This window comes from Ailuropoda melanoleuca, chromosome 17, assembly GCF_002007445.2.
Source record: "Ailuropoda melanoleuca isolate Jingjing chromosome 17, ASM200744v2, whole genome shotgun sequence".
Taxonomy (NCBI): domain Eukaryota; kingdom Metazoa; phylum Chordata; class Mammalia; order Carnivora; family Ursidae; genus Ailuropoda; species Ailuropoda melanoleuca.
In genome coordinates, this window is record NC_048234.1 from 253,244 (window position 1) to 272,386 (window position 19,143).

Consider the following 19,143-nt stretch of genomic DNA (forward strand, 5'->3'; position numbering starts at 1 on the left):
TATTAAATGGAAGAGAATCCCAATAAAATAGAGATACGTATAGTACCAATATCTTTAAGAAAGACATACCACATAATATACGTTAGGCTGCAAAGATGCACATATTCCTTAAGGATTACGTATACATGCCTAACACATCATGCCACGAAGGTGAAAATCACATTTCCCATTAAAGTCAGATAACAACACAAGGTCGCCTGCCATGACAACTGCCACAGAAAACAAGAAATGAAGACGAATAATAAAATGGACGCTCCTTGAGGAAAGAAAAATAAAACAAAAGTGTATGACATGGTTAATATACTGTTAATAAAAAACAATATAAATATTTAACTGTTTTAGAACAACTGGGCAATGGACACAGGTTAAAAATATAACTAAAGAGATCTGAATATGACTACTGTACAGTCAGGAAAACTGCCCAAACCAAATAAAAACTATTAACAAAGTGGCCACTTAAAAAATTAAGCGAATTAAGAGGTTTCTTATAAACATAAATACTAATTAATCAAAAAATACACTGAAAAATGACCTGTCCCCAGCAGCAACTGAAGTCTGATGGAATAAGAACATGCTTTACAAATAAATAAATAAAACGCCCACTAAAGACGTGAATATGTAGGAACTCAGATTTTGTTCTGGGAAAGATAACTCAGTATCACAAAGATGTCAAATCTCCCTTAATTAATCTATAAATTCAATGTCACTCACTCCATCAAAACCGTGGGTTTGGGGGAAGAGGGAGGGCGTGACAGTGGATGGAATTTACCAAGGTGATTCCGGTGTGACCATCCTTGAGCAAACGGACGCCAGTATTCCCTCCTTAACATCTGAAGACCAGCATTAACATTTGCACTTTAAATAATGTTCAGTATTTTTAACAGTTTTTAAATTTGTAAAAATAATCTCAATGCAAAAAGGGTTAATGTCAACAAAATTTAAACTTATTAAAATAAATGTTAAACATACAGTCCAATATTAACTGATAAGATAAGCTATTCAAGAATAAAACACTGCACTAAAAATTTACTTACTTAAACCACACATGCACAAATATTTGAAGTCTGATCTAAAAAAAAGTATAGCTATTAACCATTTGAATTTTTAAGTCTTTGGGGGCAAACTTTTCTAGCCGCGGAAAAAGTGTGTTCTAACTACTACTCTAAGTACATCTCCAGTAAGACTGAGAGGTGCAGTTTTTGCGTCAGAATGAAACTGTTCAAGTAAGAGTCAGATGGCGTCTCCCCTGCTGAATGAAACCCCCCACGGCTCCCCACCCGAGTCCCAGCCCAAGTCGCCAGGGCCCACAACGTCCCAGAGAACCTCGCACACACCTTCCTCTTCAGATGTCTGACCTCATCTCCCATTCCTCTCCTGCTTAACCTTCCCAAACTAACCAACAAATCTAACCTTATTAACAGAAGTTCCAGAAAGAGGTAACACAGGAAACATTGAAAAGGGGACACACACACACACAAACAATTTTGTGAGAACTGCAAGACCTAAGTTTATAGCAGTGCCTTCAAAGTGCCCAAGACATTTAATGCAAAAGTTCATACTAAGACACATTAAAAAAACAAATTTCAGAACACCAAATCTTAAAAGCTTACAGACAGAAAAAAGTGACTTTTCTTTTTAATCAAAATTTCAAAAATGAACTACCCAAGTGATAAGGGACAAAGGCACCTGTATGAAAATTTGGTATATAATGAATGACAGCATTTCAAATCAGGATAGGGAAAAAATGAATTAGTCAAAAATGGTGTAAGATAACTCGTTCATCATATGAAAAAAGTCAATCTCCACTTAAATCCTTACAACAAAAAAGTCCAAATACAAAAAATTTAAATGTACAAAACAAAACCGAAAAGTACAAACAAATATATGGGAGGATGGGGTGGGAACATTTTTATGATCTTGGTTTAGGAAAAGTCTTAAATCTTTCTTTTTTTTTTAAGATTTTTTAATTTCTTTATTCGACAGAGATAGAGACAGCCAGCAAGAGAGGGAACACAAGCAGGGGGAGTGGGAGAGGAAGAAGCAGGCTCATAGGGGAGGAGCCTGACGTGGGGCTCGATCCCATAACGCCGGGATCACGCCCTGAGCCAAAGGCAGATGCTTAACCGCTGTGCCACCCAGGCGCCCCTAGGAAAAGTCTTAAATCTTAAAAAGAAAACTGAGAAGCCACAAATGAAAAGAACGAAGCTTGATGACACAAAAACTCTGAATTTCTGAAAGGTTTAAAAAAGGGGGGGAGGAACCCAAAAGACAAAATGAGGAAGAAACACACACAACAGAGCTAATCCCTGAACAGGTAAGGAGCACTAACAAATCAGTGAGAAATTAAACCCAACATCTGCACAGAGGAGTAAATACAAATGTCCAATAAACGGATGCTAACTTTTTCTAAAGATACAAAGAAATCACTTATATCTTAAGATTGGGAAGTGCTTCTCAATTTTAGCCAGAACTGGCAAAGACATGGGCCAACAAGTAGTAGATGGAAACGCCAACTGGTACATTTCTATATACAGCAAGCCGGCATTATTGGACTTTACTGTTTACCCTTTTGTTTACATTCCATGTTTAGAAAAACTGACACAATTGAGAAAACTGCCACTTAACTTTGCCTAATGCACCACACCTTCAAAGTTTTCAAAAAACTTCTCATCAATTATATTCACACAATATTCACAAATACTTTTATTCACTCTTCCTAAAAAAATATGTGCTCCTTTTTTACAGTTTCCTATTTGTTGTACTCTCTGATAGATTTCTTCAGTTTTATCTTCTAAGAACGCCTTTCCTTTTTCATAGAGTTCTGTTCCTGTTGACAAACCGAATATTCAACAGCATCTTCATTTTTTTTCTTTTTTAAATGTTTTCTTCTCCTAGTCTGAGCTGCACTTCCTCCTAATTGTTTTCCATTTCTGTCGGTTTCTTTTATGCCAGGACACTTTTTCCTCATGGGATACAACGTGACTGTCCGGAAGAGTGGGGGGACTAACGGGGGGCGGGCGCTGGACAACGCCAGGGAAGTCTGAGGAGTGGCAGGGTCCTTGCCACTAAATGGTACAGCTCGTGGCGGGGGGAAAAGAGTACCTCAGTGTAGCTTTAACACTGCCTCCGCGAGTGCAATCTTCCATAAATGGACTTCCTGCCCTTGTCTGTTTTTCTACTGGGTCCTTGCGCTCATTTATTTGTAAGAAATTTACTTTAAGAACTTTTATTTTAAGAAAATTTGACTTTGCCTGTGTTGTTGCGATTTTTAATAAAATTCACTTTAACTGTAAAAACTAAGAACGTAGTACATTGTTTTTCTGTGCTTATAGCTTTTTTTCATTTTTATGTTCCTATGCTTTTCGAGTATATTCCCTTTCAGCATCACAGAAAGTCATTTCTTTATGTGGTTGCTAACTCTACCAGAGCTTACTTGGACTTCACACCCCCTTACCCTTTACTCTTTCCCACCCACCTGCCCACAAACTTCCAAAGGATTCACTGGGGGAAACCCGTGCGTGGGGGCAGGGGGGCACGCTCTGAAAAATTTATGTGGATTTCACTTTCACCTGAACGATATATACCACATGCAGACACTACTCCTTCCTACCAACAATGATGGGGTACCTGAAACACCCATTTCCAAAGGCATCGCACGCCATCACTTCCTCCATGAAGCATTCTTACTAAAGGCAGTCAGTCTCCCCCTCTGACGAAAACCCACAGCATCCCAACGCTTACCTTCCTTGCACAATGTTACTTCCCTAGCTGATAAACAGACTGTAGGATCTAGGTTTAAACATCTAGTTTGTATCTTAGAATGCTGTTTTCAAACAGTGAACACTCAGTTATCAATAAGGGGTGCCAGAAAACATAATTATATGAAAATAACTTAGGTCCAAAGGCATTTCAAACAGTAAATTTTAAATTCCTTTCAATTACCAACCTTGGATTCAAATCAAGTCCTCTTTAACCGTCCTCTCTCCAGTTTCCAGTGCTCCCAGATCATTTAAAAGCCCCCTAAAGGTTTCTGACCTTCCTGGGTCTTGTCGTACCAAACCCACCCGCCCCAGTCCTATTACTTCTCACCCAACAACCCAGTCAGACCCTGGGACTCAAGATCTTACCCTCCATCAGACAAGCACTGTCTCTCGACAGAAGTTCTGTGGGTATCTCCCCTTTTCACCCTTACATCCCCATGTCGCCCTAAAACAACACTGACATACTTACAGATTTTAAGTATTGTCTCATTTTCAAGACAGGAGTATTAACCTAAAGCCAGCATGGGTCTAAGCAGGTTTCCCAAATATCCCCAGGTCCCACTCTCTCAGCTTCACAAGTGGCCCTAAGGGTGCAAATAAAATTTACATGAATACAAGTGCATTTCTCTGCTACTTGTATCCTAACTGAAGTATAAAAAGAACTCTGTTTTCTACCACACAATGTTACCGTTTTGTTAAAGGAACTTTCACTCATTTATTTAAAAAAAAAAAAAAACACCCACCTTCAAAACCATCAACATAAAACGACAACGGCTGTGATTCGAGGTATGGAAATCCTATTTTTCGGGATGTGCTCTAAGGTGACGTGCTGTGCGAGCAGCATCTCCCGTGGCCAGCATCTCTGCAGGAAACCACGGCATAACCAGAAGTTACAGCCTGACCCACACGGCTCAGGTGGAAAGGCAGTGTTTCCGGGGTGCCACACAAACAGAGACTTGAGGACACTGGCTATGTAAATAACTGTAACTTTATAAACAAACACTACCACCTCAACAGTCTCATGTACAAATCACTTACAGTTACCTCGACAAGTGATGACGTCCGTGGGCAACACTGAGCACTCAGTCCGTTCTGATCCCTTTATATGTATTAACCTGTTCAATCTTCACAAAACCCTTATGAGGTAAGTACTGAAATTTACGACAGTCTACACAGAGCCACCTGCTCCCCTGAACCTCTGCCCATATACTTTATTACCCCAGCTTCTCTGTGATATTTGGATGAGCTGCCCATGCTCCTAGCTCAGGCTTCCAAACAGGGCTGTAATTCGATCCTATCTCATTTCCCCACTCAAAGACACTGCTCCAGAAATTCCTACCTTCCCCTCTGTCATCAACGCTCCCTTGCCTAGTGAATTCAATCCCATCAACAAACACGCTATCATTTCTCCAGTCTTCACAAAGAGAAATATGACGACGCCCAAGCACGTTCCAGTTAGTGTCCCATTTTTCTGCTCCCATTTTACAGCCCAGCTTTGGAGTGGGATATTTTAAGAGGACTCCTCTGTATCCGTGCCCCCAACTGCCCCCTCCCATTCTCTCAAGCTCTCACTGATCTGGCATTTGCCCCAACCACACCCCCTGAAACCGTCCTTCTCAAAGTCACCATTCCCCTCTAGTGATCCTCTATCAGTCCTTATCTCACCTGACCTCTTGTTTGACACAGGTCATCTCCTCCCTCCTTGAAACTTTTTTGGCTGGCTTACAGGCTACCATATTCTGGTTTTCCACTTACCTCCCCAACCACTCCTCCTCATAACCCCCCCCTCACTAGTTTCTGCTAATTTCTCTGTCTGCTTAACGGTGGTGTGCCCCAAAACTTACTCCGTGACACTCTTCTCTCTGATCCCATCCAGCCGCACGGTTTACATACAATCTACATACAACTTCCCAGTTACATCTCTGAGCCAAACCTCTTCGCTGAACTTTTTTTTTTTTAAGATTTTATTTATTTATCTGACAGATAGAGACAGCCAGCGAGAGAGGGAACACAAGCAGGGGGAGTGGGAGAGGGAGAAGCAGGCCCCCAGCAGAGGAGCCTGATGCGGGGCTCGATCCCAGGACCCTGGGATCACGCCCCGAGCTGAAGGCAGACGCTTAACGACTGTGCCACCCAGGCGCCCCTCTTCACTGAACTCCTGCTCACGTACGATAAGCTGCCTACATGACCCCTCTGCATCCACGTCGAACAGGCAAACTGAGCTCCTGGTAATGTCCTGGTCCTGCCATCTTTCCACCTCACCGCCATGTCCCATCCTTTCAGCTGCTCAGGCTAACAACCCCCAACGCGTCCTGAAACATTCTCGCTCACACATGTACCACTCCAAAAAACATCTGATCCACCAGTAAATCCTGACAGCTCTGTTCAGAAAATAGAAAAAGAATTCAGCCATTTATCATCTCCACTGCCGCCATCCAGGTCCAAGCCATTATGGCATCCGTCTGACCTACGGCTGAAGCCTCACACCCAGTCTACAAACCCATTTATGCCCCCGTCACCCTACAGTCCATATTCTCACATCGCAATCCAAGACTGATCCTGTTCAAACAGGAGTCAGATCATGTCACTCTTTCTTTTTTTCTTTTTTTTTTTTTTTTTAGATTTATTTGAGAGCACGCGAGCATGTGCAAGAGCAGGGGCAGAGGGAGAGAGAATCTCAAAACAGACTCCCTGCTGAATGCAGAGCCCTGATGTGGGGCTCCAATCTGAGGACTCTGAGATCAGGACCTGAGCAGAAACCAAGAGTTGGATGCTTAACCGACTGCACCACCCAGGAGCCCCAGATCATGTCACTCTTAATATGGTAGCATTTCTCGTGGCTTGTCTCACGTCAGCGTAAGAACAAAGTCCTTACCGACAAAGACTATCCCGCCACTCCCACCGTGCTCCTGTCAGACTGTCCTCCCACCTCAGAGCGCAGCCCTTAGTCCAGAGGCCTGGAGAGCACCAACCCCAACTGTTCATTCTCCCTCGGCCTTATTTTCTCTCTGGGGCACTTTATCACAATCTAACACACCACATTTTTAACTTAATTATCTAGTTTATTATCTGTCTTCCCATACTAAATGTAAACACTGTGCCTGCAAGACTTTTATGTTCTGTTATTTTAAGTATTACTCTTAGAGAAAAAGGTACCCAAATATTTGTTAAATGGCCACAGAATTAAATCTGATACGACAGCATTTTAAGTGTTATATAAGATAATTTTTACATGATCCTATGGCTTAAAAGCTATGAAATTTTCAAATAAGGTCAAGCCCTCTTTTCCTGTATAAGGGTAAGAGATTTTACTATACTCCAGGAAGGGGGAAAAATATATTACTCGTGAATTTCTCCTCAGTTGCAGCAGATATAAACTGTGGAGACTAAAGCTCCAGGGACATCTCTGGAAAAAAGTAGCAAAGACTTTTGGCCAAAATAAAACACTGAGGCAAACAAACATGCTGGTACCCCCGCTGGTTTCTAAAACAACACTAAACCCTCAGTATCCTGAAGACAGAGCCGAGGTTACCCTCAACATTAAAGCACGTTCCCGTGAGGAGTAAACAGCAGGACAAGAAAACAACCGAGAGCAGCCAGTTACTGCTGTTACCACTGAGCACACAACTTAACAGTTTGTACCTCAAAGAATTGACAACCAGGACGCCCAGTCAAAAATACGAAAAAAGGTTCTTAACATAGCTCGCCTAGTACTCAAGAAAATGCCTAAGTAAAAGGAATGGGTCTCAGAAGTAATTTTAATCCTAATATTAAAAAAAGTCCTTAGCCCAACCAGGAGAGAGACCCATGAATAAACTAGGAAGTTGACAAAATAAAAAACTCTAACTACAGAGAACACAAATATCCTGAAACATAAATTTCTTTCAAATCTCATTTTTATCTTAAATGTTAGGGCAAGTTTTCATTTTAACTGTGTAACATATCCATGTTTAGTTCAATACTCATGGTTTTTCTTGAATCTTCTGGTAAGCCTATAGTTCAGGGATATTTACACCATATTTTTTTCCTGTAGTTTTTGGTACACCCTAGTAAAATGTATACCATTAGACAAGCAGGAATTGATGATAAATTAAAAATAACCCTACATTTGAAAAAATAAGGCATGAATTCAAGTTTCACAGATAATTCAAATTATAAATACCATCACCAAAAAGTTCTACTCATCTTAGTCTGAGTAAATAGCTCAAGAAAAAAATTTAACAATTGAGAAAACAAATTTTCCTCACACATAACTGAATTTTATGCAATTCAGATAGGATCAAAACATCAACATATGACTTTTAAAACTCAGCAATTTTTCAGCTGAAAAGTAGAACAGTAAAATGATGTACCATGTCCCACCATGCAGGTTCGACCATCAGCACGTGGCCCACCTTGTCCACCTACACCCCAACCCTACCACCTCAACCTAGATGTCCAAGTAAATTCCAGCTGTCATACTTTATTTGGGGGGGATAAAGATTTGTTTTATTGAATAACTGATCAGAGTAATCGCTGAGGCCACTGCGTACAGACAGAAGAGAGGGGGTTCTAGTTCTTGGTTCCTCCTCTTGGACAAAGTCTTCATGATCTCCTCCCTCTTGGCCTGGAGCGGCTCCTTGCGGCCTCACGTGCATCCTTGGTCTTACACCTGCAGGCCTCAGCCTGGTTAGCCAGAAACTTCTTGCCAGCCTTGTCTGCCTTCAGCGTGTGGATGTGTTCCACGGAAATCTGCTTGTTTTGAACACATTACCCTTCACTTCCAGGTATGGGCCTGTCTTCTCAGATTCACGGTATCTTCTCAGCAGCCGGCACAGAGCTCTTGTCCTCCTCATCCAGGCCACCTTCTAGGGCATTTGAGCACTCCAGGACCATTTCGCTTATCAATGCCCAAAGTGGTTTCTGGCACGGAGCCGAAAATGGACAGTCACAGGCTTCTGGATGATCAGCTCATCACTGATCAGTTTCTGGATCTACCAGCACAAACTGGCACTGGTGGCTGCACTGGCATCATAGGGTCCAACCCGACCTTCTTTTTGCCACAGCGCAGGGCACTGGAGGGAAGCCTCTTCTGAACCCTGAGCACTTTCATGGCTGCAGCCGCAGAGCAAAAGGGACGCCAGATGTCATACTTCCATCTACCAGTGTTTCCATCTAAGTTCTAATACATAGCCACACTGTTATCATACCCTAAGAGATTCACGATTTGTTAGCACCACCTATCTAGCGCTCAAATTTCCCTTTTGCTCCTTAAGACTAATTTACAGTTAGCTGATTAGAACCAGGACCCATCCAAACAAGATCCCCACATAAGCATGTCTCTTTAATTTATAAGTTCCCTGAGCTGTTTTCTTTTCTTGTCACTTATTTGTTGAAACCAAGACACCTGTCCTATAGAATTTACTTCTGGATTTTACAAGTGCATCCTCTCACGGGGTCTTTGAACATGTTCTTCTGGACCTTATATCGGCAGATCTAAAAGCCTGATCAGATTCAGAATCAGGTTTGTTTTCTTTTTAAAGATCGTATTTATTTATTTGACAGACAGGCAGCAAGAGAAGGAACACGGGAGCAGAGGGAGAGGGAGAAGCAGGCTCCCCGCTGAGCAGGGAACCCGATGCGGGGCTCGATTCCAGGACCCTGGGATCATGACCTGAGCCAAAGGCAGACGCTGTATGGCTGAACCACCCAGGCGCCCCCAGAATCAGGTTTCTTACAAGAAAAGTTCACGGGGGTGCCACTGCATCACACCAGGAAGCACGCCTTAGCCGGTCCCTCTACCGATGACCTGCAGGTGCAAGAGCCGCAACTCCACCACCTACCAGCTTCTGCACTCATTAACGATCACCGCCTTTATTTCATTAGGCTGTGAAATGGAGATATTCTAATTCTTGCCTTTCTTTATTAGCTGGGATACTATTATACACAAAAACTTCTCTTTATCGACTGCTGGGTTACCCAGGAGAGTCCTGAAAGATCAATTCTTTACTCTTACCCTAGAGGGTGTTGGTTCCCCATCCTCCAAGGTGACCGTTAAGGTGTTCTGCTATTACGGCTGTTGCTGTTGTCATTGGCTTTAGTATTATGAAGTCATGGATTTTAACACACTGTGTTTTAATCCATAATTAGTACTCATTTTATCCACCCAAACTGTCCCACAGAGCAATCTGTCCAATGGGAACCCTGCCCACTGATAAAGTTGCCTGCCCATCGACCTCTGATAGCTTTCTTGCTTTCCGGTATGTAAGACAGGATGTTCCGAACACTTCCAATCCCAGACAAATCAGCCATTTCTCTGTGGAGCCCTGGCTCCATGTAGTGAATATGTTCCAGTAATAAACACGTTATCACACCCTGTGGGCCTTTCTCCTGAAATCTCCTGTCCTTTCTCTCCATGCTGCTCCAATGTTGACATAAATACCAACTGCCTATCCAACAAACAAAGTTCCGTGTGGCTCTCTGCCCGGAAAAAAGGGGGGAGTGGGGAGCAGACAAAACTCAGGGGAAAAAATGACATAACTTTAAAAGAACGACTAAAGGGCTGAGCACACCAATGTCAAAGAGCAAACTGAATACACAGACAAACCAGAATTTAAGAAGTAAAAGTGGTAAGAGTTCAAGTGTGGGAAAATGCCAAGTAAGTATTCTACCTGCCTTTAGAAGTGCCCTCCGGTTCAAACAAGCTTTGCTTTACTATAGGCATTCATGTGCACGAGAAATAAAAGATCAAACTTCACCTTGAAAACAAAATCATCTGAAAATTTTAAATCAGTTTTGCAAAGCAAATGGACTCATAATTAAGTCCGATACGACGTCCTGTTGGGCCAGACACCCAGAAGGAACCAGTGGAATGACAGCACCAGACGGCCAGAGATGCAAGAAAGCCCCAGTCTCCTAACAAGCAACTTCAGGCTCATCACTCTGAGGGCAAAAGGTGTCATTAGGTCTTCTCCGCAACGTCCCGCAAAGGGAATGTAACAAATAATCAAACAGTTCAACCCCAGCCCCACGCAGATTCCGCTTCCCTGGAAAGAATAAATGTTGCTCAATTTGAATTTTAAACAGGACTGTTTTACTTTCATTTCATAATGAAGATGTGGTTTGATCTACAAGACTTTTTAAAATTCAACAGTCCTGGCTTATTTCCAACAATCTGTAAATATTTCATACATATTGTTTTCAGTGATCCCTTAAAAAAAAGTTAAAAAATTAAATATATAGAATATAGAGCTTCAACACTACAAAAAAAAAAATCACTTCTAGCAATTACTCACAGCAGAAAACCAACTACTGCATTTAATCTGGAATTATCTTTAGTCATAGTGCCAAGAGATAGCTGGTAAAGAACTGCTGTTACTGAAAACACCACACTCGATAAATGTTTACCAACTTACTAAGAACCGTTTACTCCCCTAATAGTCACCTATTACCCAACTCTCCTCTGACAAGAGATCTCTTGTGGATCTGCAGAGCATGAAATCAGAGACCACTTCAGTACGCAGGAGCCACAAGTAAAGACAGAACAGACTCCAGAGACTCAAACTGAGACAGGGAGGAAAAACACAGCAAACCATATTTAAGAAAACAACCTAGGGTACCATTCAAAAATTTTAAAAAGGATGGTATTTCACATAATTTGAATACAAAGTATTAAATAATTCAAGACTGCACTTTTCAAATTAGTTTTACATTAGGACTGCTAACAGGATAGCAGTCTGCTCTTCACGTTTCAACAATATAGTACTCAGAATTGCTATGCAACTTACAATTTATCCTCTTTATAAAAATGACTAGCATCTACTGCCATTAATGTGAAGACGAACATTAATTCTCATCTTAAGGTGTATTTTCTACCTACTGAAAGAAGGCTTTACAGGTGATCACTCTTTATACTAACCCAATGAACATCAAATACTAATGCTAGTTAACAGTAGTATAAACATTGTATCCAGACCTAAACTCAAATAACCCTAAATATACCGATTGGTTAGTCAAACAGTTTTCATGGTCCCTCACAGTACCTAAGACACTGCATCTCATCTACACAGCTTATGCTTTCAAAAGGAGTCAAGAAAGGAGGAATCTACAGGGAAAAGGAATAAAGATGCCTGAAGAAAGGGACTCATGAGGAAGCAAACACAACTGCAGAAATTCAAGAATAAAGACTGCCTAGGGTCGCCTGGGTGGCCGTTTCAGCTCAGGTCGTGATCCCAGGGTCCTGGGATGGAGCCCCGCATGGGCTCCCTGCTCAGCGGGAAGCCTGTTTCTCCCTCTCCCACTCCCCCTTCTGGTGTTCCCTCTCTTGCTGTCTCTCTCTCTGTCAAATGGATAAATAAAATCTTAAAAAAAAAAAAAAAAAGATTTTCTCTCCTGGGGCACCTGGGTGGTTCATGGGTTAAGCGCCTGCCTTCAGCTCAGGTCATGATCTCAGGGCCCTGGGATCGAGTCCCGCATCGGGCTCTTTGCTCAGCACAGGGCCTGCTTCTCCCTCTACCCCTCCGCCCCACTCACGTACGCATTCACGCTCTGTCTCTGACAAATAGATTTTTAAAAATCTTAAAAAAAAAAAAAAACCTCCCTCTCCTTCTTCCCCCTCCCCCACCTCTCCCTATCTTTAAAAAAAAAAAAAAAAAAAAGATTGCCTAGTTCTAACATCATCTGCAAAGAAATCCCTTTCTAACAATCCTTACGGAGATTTAAACTTAGCAGCGACTAACACAGATTTACTGAGTGCCCAGTACGTGTCCAGCAACGACTGCACGGTGGCTAGGAACAGGACGGAACCGTCATGGGCACAGAGGTAAGAGGACTTTCCTTGGCCCCCTTGTGGCTGGGGAGGCACCGTGGGACTAGATGGAGCCAATGACTTCGGCCAGACCTTGTACTGGCTGGCTGCACAGAGCCTCCAAGCACCAGCACCTCTCTCTGGCAACATCTGAGATTGTAGCTGCAGTATCAGTGAGAACCTCAGAGAGCAGAGACCTCTGCCAACCTGAGCCGATGAGAAATAAACCCTTGTATTTTAAGCCACGGGGACTTTCTGGGGGTGGATGGGTGGGTGCGTGTGTGTGTTTAAGCACAACATAACAGAGCCCGTTCTAACATAAATGTGATCAATACAGTCTCCTTCTCACAAGCTGCCTACTGCAAAGTTAGGCCAACCCACCACCACTACTGTTCTAACTGCCCAACTGAACACACATCCAGTCTTCCATTGGCTACGAGGGACCATTGTGCCGAGTGCAGAATCACTACAAAGACTCCACATGACTGAGGAGGGAAAGGGTGGGAATGGGAATTACGAAATAGGATACTATTTTGGCCTGACCAGTTAACATCACACGAAGGGGCAAGGGCAAACACCTACATAAAAATCATAGCCAAGTACAAAATGATAAATGCCTTAAGAATAAAGAAAATACTGAGTAGAGAAGGTAAAAGTTCACTAAAAGTATGTCAGGCCCTAATCTAGACATATTCTCAGTGCCAACGGCCTTGAAAAACTATTTCGCAAGGTTGAGGGTGTTGGAGAAGACGTCCAAGCAGCAAAAACATTTAAACTACTGGTCCTTTACCATAAAGGGTGAGTTTATTTTACTAAGCAGAGAGGGGAAAAAGAAAAGAACAGTCCCAAGTAAAAAGTATGTGTTACATAGGAAAAGGAATATGTAACAAAAGAGGAAATATCTGAACACAGAGGGGTTTGTTTTTAAATATCTTATCCTGCCCCCCAAGTAAAATATGCTTTATAGAGATACACAAAATACAAAATAAATTAGAAACAGATGAGAAAAAGAGAATCCATGAAAGACATTTAATAGAATCAGAAACAATGGACATTATAAAATTGCATTTAAAATGCATATGATTGGGGCACCTGGATGGCTTAGTCCATCAAGCGTCCGCCTTTGGCTCAGGTCACGATCCCAGGGTCCTGGGATCGAGCCCCACATTGGGCTCTCTGCTCAGTGGGGAGTCTTCTCCCTCTGCCTCTGCCCTTCCCCTCCCTCGTGCTCTCTTTCTCTCTCAAATAAATATTTTTTTAAAAAATGCATGACTCCCCCTGCTCCTCTCTCTCTAATAAATAAATAAATAAATAAATAAATAAACAAATAAATAAAGTCTCTTAAAAAGGGGGGAGGGCTTGGGTGGCTTAGTCTGTTAAGCATCTGCCTTCAGCTCACGTCATGATGCAGGGGTCCTGGGATCAAGCCCCACATTGGGCTCCCTGCTCTGCCAGGAGCCTGCTTCTCCCTCTCTCTCTCCCTGCCGCTCCCCCTGCTTGGGTGTGCATGCACTTGCTCTCTCTGTCAAATAAATAAAATCTTTATTTAAAAAAAAAGGAAATATGATCAGGCAGCCACAATTAAGTACCACTAAGGTTAAAAAAATTATTTTAATGATTAAATAGTTATTTGCATTGCTAGCAAAAAGAATGAATTTACTCCTGAAGGTCCCCTTAAAAAGGACCGTGTAATGCAACATCTTCATAATACCCAAACAAGTGTCACTGGGCTCCTGCTGACAGCACACCTCCCCAGGTGGGAGATGGCAGTGACGGCATCCAAAGTACAAATCAGTCATCAGTCAAGACCCCTCTATGGAGATAGGTGTGCAGCTTTCTGTAGTCTGAAGCAGCACTTAAGGGAACGCCAGGAGTCGGGGGCAGTTAGAGGACATCAGCAGGTAAGTGGTTCCAAAACCCCATGGGAATCTTTTAAAGGGACAGACCCTCTCTTCCCTTCACCAAATGCACCGTTTTGAATACAATTTCAAGGGCTTCCAGACTACAGTGTCCATCAAGACCTCCAGAAGAAGGGATGGGCCGCAGAGCCTTCAGTCAGTGCAGGCGGAGCTGACTGGTAGCAGCCGGTCTCTGTGCGCACCGGGGCTCAGTACCTAGAGTGCAGTTACTTCTACTCTACATGGAAAACGGAGAGGAACCCCAGTGGAGAGCAGACTCCCCTCAGTGGTCACCTACAAAGGCTTAACACTCTTCCCAGACTGCCACCATCGCCCCCAACCACTCAGGACCTCTTCTAGTTCAAAGCTGAACTAACATTCTATTCTGGGAAACCAGCCATCACCAGACTCGTCAGGCTTCTCACCTGTCCTGACCCTCTTCAAAGGTCTGGCTAATTCCTATCAATCATTCTTCAGTCTTCCCTTAGCTATCACTCCCACGTGATGCTCTCCCCCAACCCCTCCTGCTGTGTAATTTTCACATTTTACTGCAATTACAAATGTGACTATCTTCCCTGCTCAGCAGACATACTTCCTACAAGACGCAATTTCTCCAGGGTCTCCCAAGCCCGACAGCACCGCTAAACCTTAAACAACACGGGTTTGAACTGCACAGGTCCACTTACAGGTGGATTTTCTTCAATAAATATATTTGGAAAGTTTTTTGGAGACGTGGAGAAATACAGTTCTGTAAATGTATTTTCTCTTATGATTTTCCTTAGCTCACTTTGCTGCCAGGATACAGTATATAATACATACAACAAAGAAAATATGAGTTAATTGACTGTTTACATTATTGGTAAAGCTTCCAGTTAACAACAGGCTATTACTAGTTAAGTTTTGGGGGAGTCAAAAGTCACACAGAGATCTTCAACTGTGCAGGGAGTGGGCACCCCAACCCCCACATTGTTCAACAGTCAACTGTATTTAAAGTCAGCATTCAAACATTTACCTGAAGAACAGGCTACCTCTGGTGAAAACTGTATTCGCCTTAGAAATTTTATAATCTCCCTTCTGATACACAAATGAGCAAACTTCTAGCTCACATAATATGGCTCAGGTACCTAGCTGAGAACACGGTCAAGGCAGTTCAATCCAAATGCCACCATGAACACTTCAAAATAAATAATAAAGCATTCAGAGAATGCCTGGCTTTGAGCAGTTACTTTATGCTGTACTCTCCAAATTAAACTTTTGGCAAGAAGTGCACCTAGGGACTGAAACAAACAACTTATAATTAAATGGCAGAACCACTGTTATTTATTTAAACCTAAACTCTTAGATCATCTATCTTCATCATAAGGCTGTCTTCCCATTCTCTATAGAGAAAATGCTTCCATATAGTTCACTCGAAAGTGGTATCAGATCATGGAGGAGCCACTAAAAAGGACACTGGCCAGAACGCATTCATTTTTTCTACTCCGATGTTAATTATTACTTGACCCATAAAGAAACAGTCTCCTATGGACCCTAAGAATGACCCATATGGTAAATTAAAGTGTTATCAGTCAAAGTTCAGGGCAGAAAACAGGAAATAGATTAGGTATTGTAAGGAGAAGGAATCCAATGAGGAATTGGGCACTTACAAAATTACCAGAGGGCTAAAAGAATGAGAGAAAGAACCTCCAGGAAGACCACCAGAGAAATACAGAACTGACCCACTCCCAGCCCTGGAGCTAAGAGTTCAAGAACAGAGGGGCGCCTGGGTGGCACAGTGGTTAAGCGTCTGCCTTCGGCTCCGGGCGTTATGGGATCGAGCCCCACATCAGGCTCTTCAGCTATGAGCCTGCTTCTTCCTCTCCCACTCCTCCTGCTTGTGTTCCCTCTCTCGATGGCTGTCTCTCTCTCTGTCAAATAAATAAATAAAATCTTTAAAAAAAAAAAAAAAAGAGTTCAAGAACAGAGTACAGGAACTGCTATCCAGATTCAGAAAGGTGAAATCAAGGAGAAATCACCACGTTACCTGTACCTGCAACACTGTATGGCAGATCACAGCCAATGTAATAAGAAAATAGGGGAGGCTGGGTGGCTCAGTCAGTTAAGGGTCTGCCTGCGGCTCAGGTCATGATCCCGGAGTCTTGGGATCCAGTCCCGCATTGGGCTCCCTGCTTAGCAGAGTCTGCTTCTCCCTCTCCTCCTGGCTCATGTGCGCGCACTCTCTCTCTCTCAAATTTAAAAAAGAAAAGAAAAGAAAAGGAAAGGAAAGGAAAGGAAAGGAAAGGAAAGGAAAGGAAAGGAAAGGAAAGGAAAGAAAAGAAAAAAGAAAAGGAAAGGAAAGAAAAGGAAAAGAAAAGAAAAGAAAAAAAAAGAAAAGGAAAGAAAAGGAAAGGAAAAGAAAAGGGAAGGGAGGGGAGGGGAGGGGAGGGGAGGAGAGGAAAGGCACACAAATCGAAGAAGTAAAACCATGCTGACCTGCAGACCACTGTATATCAAGAAATCTCTACAGAAAACATAAAAAAGCTAACTCCATTTAGCAAGGCTGCACAACACAAGGTCAAAATACAAAAACCTATTTTTTGAGAGAGAGAGAGAAAGAGAGCCTGGGTGGGGGGACACCACACGGAAGAGGGAAGGGGAGAGAATCTTAAGTAGGTGCCACACCCAGCACATAGCCTGACGTGGGGCTTGATCTCAGAACCCCCTGAGATCATGACCTGAGCCTAAATCAAGAGTCAGACACTTAACCAACTGAGCCACCCAGGCGCCCGTTTTATTTTTATATATAAGCAATGAATAATTGGAAAATAAAATTTTAGATGATTTAACTTACAGCAACATTAAAAAACCATGAAATACGATGGATACATTCAATAAAGCAGGTGTAAGATCCACACAGAAAACGACAAACTTTGCTAAAATGTAGAAAGGCCTAAATAAATGGACAGCTATGCCACGTTCACAGGATGGAAAACTCAAACTGTTAAGATGTCAACTCTCCACAAATTAATCTACATGTTCACTGTAATTCCACTCAAAATCACAGCAGGCTTTTTTGTGGAAACCATCAAACTGACTTGAAGAGACCTCAACACGCCAAAACAATCCTTAAAAAGTAAAACAAAGTTAGAAGGCTTCCACCACATAATTTCAAGAATATTCAAGAAACTATGACAGTGGCTGAAGGACATAAAGACCAACATAACAGAATACAGAGTCTCCGAAGAGATCTGCACAATAGGTCAGTCAACAGATTTTCCACAAAAGTGCGAAGATAGGGGCGCCTGGGTGGCACAGCGGTTAAGGGTCTGCCTTCGGCTCAGGGTATGACCCTGGCATTCTGGGATCAAGCCCCGCATCAGGCTCCTCCGCTATGAGCCTGCTTCTTCCTCTCCTACTCCCCCTGCTTGTGTTCCGTCTCTCACTGGCTGTCTCTGTCAAATAAATAAATAAAATCTTTGAGACAAACAAACAAACAAAAAAAAGTTCGAAGATAATTCAGAGTAAAAGGCTAGTGTTTTCAGCAAACGATGCTCGAACAACAGATGTAATATGTTACAGCACAGACCAACCGTGAAGTACTCACAAAAGAACACATACTGTTTATCTCATTTACACGAAACGTCCAGAAAAGGCAAGTCCACGGGGACAAAAAGTCAATCAGTAGCGGACCGGGGCTGGGAAGGTGACCACTCACAGGCACAAGTTTCTTCTGTGGTGGTAGAAACATTCTAACATGACACTGTGACGATTTGCAACCCTCAATGTACTACAAGCGCACAATTACATACCTACACCGAGGAGATTTCATGGGATGCAAATTAAACCTCAATAAATCTGTTTAAAGAATAAGCTTGTGGGGGGGGAAGAGAAGTTGTTCTTGGAAATCAGAAATACAATTGCCAAATGAAAAATTAAGTGGCCAAAATAAATGACAAAACCAAGTCACTAACATGGGAGAAAAAGTAGAGAAAATCTCCAAAATATATTAACAAAAGATAGAAATGCACAATATGAAAATAAAGAGGCAAAGAAAAGAGATTAAGGAGCTCCAACACCTGACTAGAAGTTCCAAAGAATGGGTTCTGCTGGAGAATGCAGAAGATGACAAAAGAGCAAAAGAAGGACATTTCTGAGCAAAAGACAGACCTAAGCCCACAACCCAACAGAGCCCACTGAGAGTCTAAAGGAATGAAAAATGCTATACTTAAGACACACACATGGGTAAAATTTTATAACTCTCAGTATAAAGAAAACTATTTTAAGATTTATTTATTTGACAGAGAGAGAGACAGCCAGCGAGAGAGGGAACACAAGCAGGGGGAGTGGGAGAGGAAGAAGCAGGCTCCCAGTGGAGGAGCCCGATGTGGGCCTCGATCCCAGGACCCTGGGATCACGCCCTGAGCCTAAGGCAGACGCTTAATGACTGAGCCACCCAGGAGCCCCGAGAAAACTCTTTAGAACGTAACAACAGTATCTCCAGAGAACAAACACTGGGCTGACATGAGTCCCTCTTCACTCACCGTGTGCTCATGAGGCATTCTGGACACCACAGACAATGGAGCAATGACGGCCCAGTTCTGTGGGAAAAACATGTTGAAGCCAGAATTCCCAGAAAACTTATCAATCAAATGTTGGGACAAAATAAAGGCATCTTCCAATATGCGAGGACTTACAATTTGCCGCCCACATACTCTTTATA

General features: G+C 42.5%; 1 pseudogene; it reads right to left on the reverse strand.

The window, feature by feature from the left end:
• Positions 1-6,441: 6,441 nt before the first annotated feature.
• Positions 6,442-12,051, reverse strand: LOC117796974 (annotated as a pseudogene).
• Positions 12,052-19,143: the final 7,092 nt, after the last annotated feature.